The sequence below is a fragment of the Arachis ipaensis genome, chromosome B4, assembly GCF_059453495.1.
Source record: "Arachis ipaensis isolate K30076 ecotype BB chromosome B4, ASM5945349v1, whole genome shotgun sequence".
Taxonomy (NCBI): Eukaryota; Viridiplantae; Streptophyta; class Magnoliopsida; order Fabales; family Fabaceae; genus Arachis; species Arachis ipaensis.
The window spans coordinates 128586827-128590740 of record NC_142439.1 but is presented as its reverse complement, the minus strand read 5'-3'; positions in this window follow the sequence as shown (position 1 = coordinate 128590740).

Here is a 3914-nt window from a genome sequence, read left to right as displayed (position 1 = left end):
GACCGATCTTTCCACAAAGATGGGTCGCCTATGAAATGGTTTGCTATAGTAAAGTTCAAGGTGCTAACAGCATCACGGATGGTTTTTCCATTCTCGTTAAGAATGGGTTCGCTATTATCATTGGTTTTAACTGCTGACAGGATGGCATCTTTTTCATCATTTGTGAGATAATTATCCCACCATCCTTTAAGCTGTCCTGAAAATCCTGATACAATAACATTTGCTATTGCTTCTTCAGAGCTTTCATGGGCAATTTGATAGGCCATACAAACCATTATCATATGGTGTAACATATGCATGATGTTATACTCCATTTTTCCATCTATGTTCCATTCATAGACGTTGCTCGCATTGAAACTGTTGAAGCCTAGCTCTCTGTCTTCCAAAACTAGGTCAGGAGCAGTATTTTGGAGATGATAGTGTTGATAAGGTTTAGTAAGACCTTTCCATTTTGTATTGGAGGTGGTCATGATAGGGTTGATTCTAGGTGAATTTGATCCATTGTCTGAGTCTTACGACTCTTCATGGAGAACATTAATGGACGTTTTAGCAGATTGCCTAGTAACTCTTGTAGATGATTCAGTGGTTTGCAGAGTGTCAGGGATGGTCATTTGGCTGAGAAGATTATCTATTTTGTGTACAAGTTCAGAGGTACCTGAATCTTATTTAAAAATAGAAGATTTGAGGTTTTGTCTAATCTTTGGGTTGATCTTAAAAGGTTTAAACAGGGGTTTTTCTAGAGCTTTTGGAGAATCATGGGTACTGTTACTCGGGGAGCTGAGCTTTTGGCCTAAGGTTTGGAGATATTTGTTGGTATAGTTGGCTTGTTCTATGATATTCTTGATATCTTTAGGCCCAATGAGTTTGTCTAAATTTTTTATTTTGAAGGGTAAGGCTATGACAGGAGTTTGTTTAGTATCCAGGTTATTTGTAAGGATGAACTTTCCTGTTGGGGAAAATTCTAACTTAACTAATTCCCCCTCCTGGATTTTCCAGGTGGAAATAATGTTCGCAGAATGAGATGCACTACTATCTACTTTAAAAGGGTAGTCTATATTATTTTTTATGCTATAAGCATGGAACCATTCAAAGAAAGGAATGTGCATCTTGGCTTGGTTGAGGAAGTGATAATATTGCTCCCGAAAATATGAAATTTGATGAGCCTTAAAGCTTTGCAAGTACCATCTCTTCTGAAGTTTCCATTCTTCAGAGTTGACGTTCCTTCTCAAGGCTTCCCTATCTATAACAAAGTCTTTAGTTAACATGGACATCATCATTCAAGGAGGAATATGTTGGGGATTGAATAGACTGTTCATCTACATCCTCTTCTTTTTGGTAAACAGGTCTAGGAATACTAGAGTTTGTTTGTAATCTTGTAAGGTTGATTTTTGGGTTGGCCATCCTAATTTGTGGATTAGGAAGAGAGGAATGAGATCTTATAGATAAAGACCTTCTTGCAGAGGCGAAGTCAGATCTGTAAGTAGATGCGGCTTCAGACCTCGATGAAAAAGAATTTCTTCTGTCAAAGAAGATTTCTACTTTTCCAGTCTCATCTTGTTTAATTTCTTGTAATTGAGGGGCTTGTCTGGGTAGAGTAGGTATGGCACGCTCTATAGCCCAAGATTCAGAGAGATCAATTTCATCCCATTTAATGAGGCGGGGTATAGTGACGTTTGCTTTGGTCATGTCTGTGACAAAAAGAGTTGTCTCACGGTCGGTTGTATTCAAAAGGACTCTGGAGTTACAGGTGTTCATGACCTTGTACTGAGTCCTATAAATTAAGGCTGCATGAATGGATCCTTCCTTCGTGTCAAGGCCATGAAGTCGGATGTTGAGAAACAGTGAGTCTAAGATGTTTCGATCTAACAAGCTCACAGTTTTGTTGGGAAAGCAATTGAAATAAACCAGACTGTTTCCTAAACTTGTTTCAACAGTTCCTATAAGGTAATAATGAAAGTTGTTATGCCTAACGTCTCTTAGACACATAAGAATGGAAGCATTTAAACCTTCTCTAATGAGTGTTTTAACTGCAACCTAAACACATCCTATATATATATGAGCTTGTAAAGGTTGGATCATTTGAACTTGAAAAATTGGTGCTGGTTATAACACTTCTTACAATTCCATCATTCTTACTCTATTAATTATTTGTCTAGTCCTATAGATTCTATTATTTTTAATACTTTCTTTAACACTTTTTAATGATTTACTGGTTTTAGTAATACTTATTAGCTTTCTTTCTATATGAAGATATTTATATTTGCGGACATGTTCTTGGATAGATTGTTTGTTTAAATGGCATTCATGTGTGTGTGTGTGTGTGTGAGCTTATAAAGGTTGGATCATTTGAACTTGAAAAACTGGTGCTGGTTGTAACGTTTCTTATAATTCCATCATTCTTACTCTATGAATTATTTGTCTAGTCCTATAGATTCTCTTATTTTCAATACTTTCTTTAACACTTTTTAATGATTTATTGGTTTTAATAATACTTATTAACTTTCTAACTGATTATTTTCTTGTTTAACTTTTCTATTTCTATTGTTAATTCTGAAGATTCAGTTGTTAATCTTCTTATTTTCATTGCTATTGCCATCATTCTTATTTTTATTTTTCTTCTAACAAGCTTTAAAGAGATAAGCCTTTTTTGAAACTCTTTTATGTTATAAGAATATAAACAATAACTAAGATAATAAAAAAGAATGATTATAAAAAGAATAAGATAGTAAGCTTACAGAGATGAACTTGTACTATTATTTGTTGTAAAGTTGATACAATCTTGAAGATGATTACAAATATTTCAGAGAATCTTTTAAGTAAGAGAATATGAGAATAGAGAGAGCTTTAGAGCTTTCAAGTTTTTGATCCATTCTTTTCCTGCAAAAATTCTCTAGTAAGAAAGTCAGGAAGTGAATTTAATTCACCTTTTATATGTTCAATAGTAAAATCGAAATATGATAGAATAGCCTGCCACCTTGCAAATATTTGTTTTGAGACCAAATTTTTAACATCATTTTTCAAAACATTTGGAGCTGCTTTGCAATAAGTTCTTATTATAAATGTCTTATTAAATAAATCTTGAAAATTTTGTGACACATAACACTATGGCTAGTATTTCTTTTGAAATTCTAAGCCGACGGATTTTGCTCTTTTGATCCTCGACAACGGTGCCAAAAATTTGAAAGAGCAAAATTCGTTGGCTTAGAATTTCTTCTCGGTAAAAGAGAAATAACCTCGTTGCAAGTATAGTTCCAAACCGACAAATAATGCTCAATCAAAGTTTAATTTTGGTTGTCACAAGTCCAACCCAATAAAAGTAACTGAGAGTATTAGTCCCGGGTTGTTCTTCCTAGTAATTACAATCGAATCCTCAATTATTGGTCATGAGATACAAGGGGGTTGGGTTGATAAAACAAGAAATTAAAAGGGCAAGAAATGTAAAGAAAGCAATTACTAAAGAGAGACATTCATGGCAAGGATTGAGAACCTAGGCTTTCTATCCTAATCATTAATTATTATACAATGATTAATAGAGCTAATCCTATTAAGTCATCTCCAACATCGGAAGAAGGTGCAATGTCATCTTCACATTGAGAGAAAGTCAAATAAGTCTAGTTAATCTCAATCCAAAAGTCCTAATCAACTTACTAATTGAATTAGCAAGAGATTAGAGTCAATGGAAACAATATTAACTAACAACCCTAGGTCACCAACATAATTTCGGTATTAATGACTCAAGATTGCCTAATTTTTCTTTCCAAGCCAAGAATGCTCAAAAACTGCTCTAACATCCAACCAAGCATTTTATCAAACACTTGGAAGGCACAAAAGGAAAGCATCATAAAATTGCAAGAATAATAAAATCTACTACTACCCAATGCAAGAAATCAATAATAACAACTAAGAAAAGCACA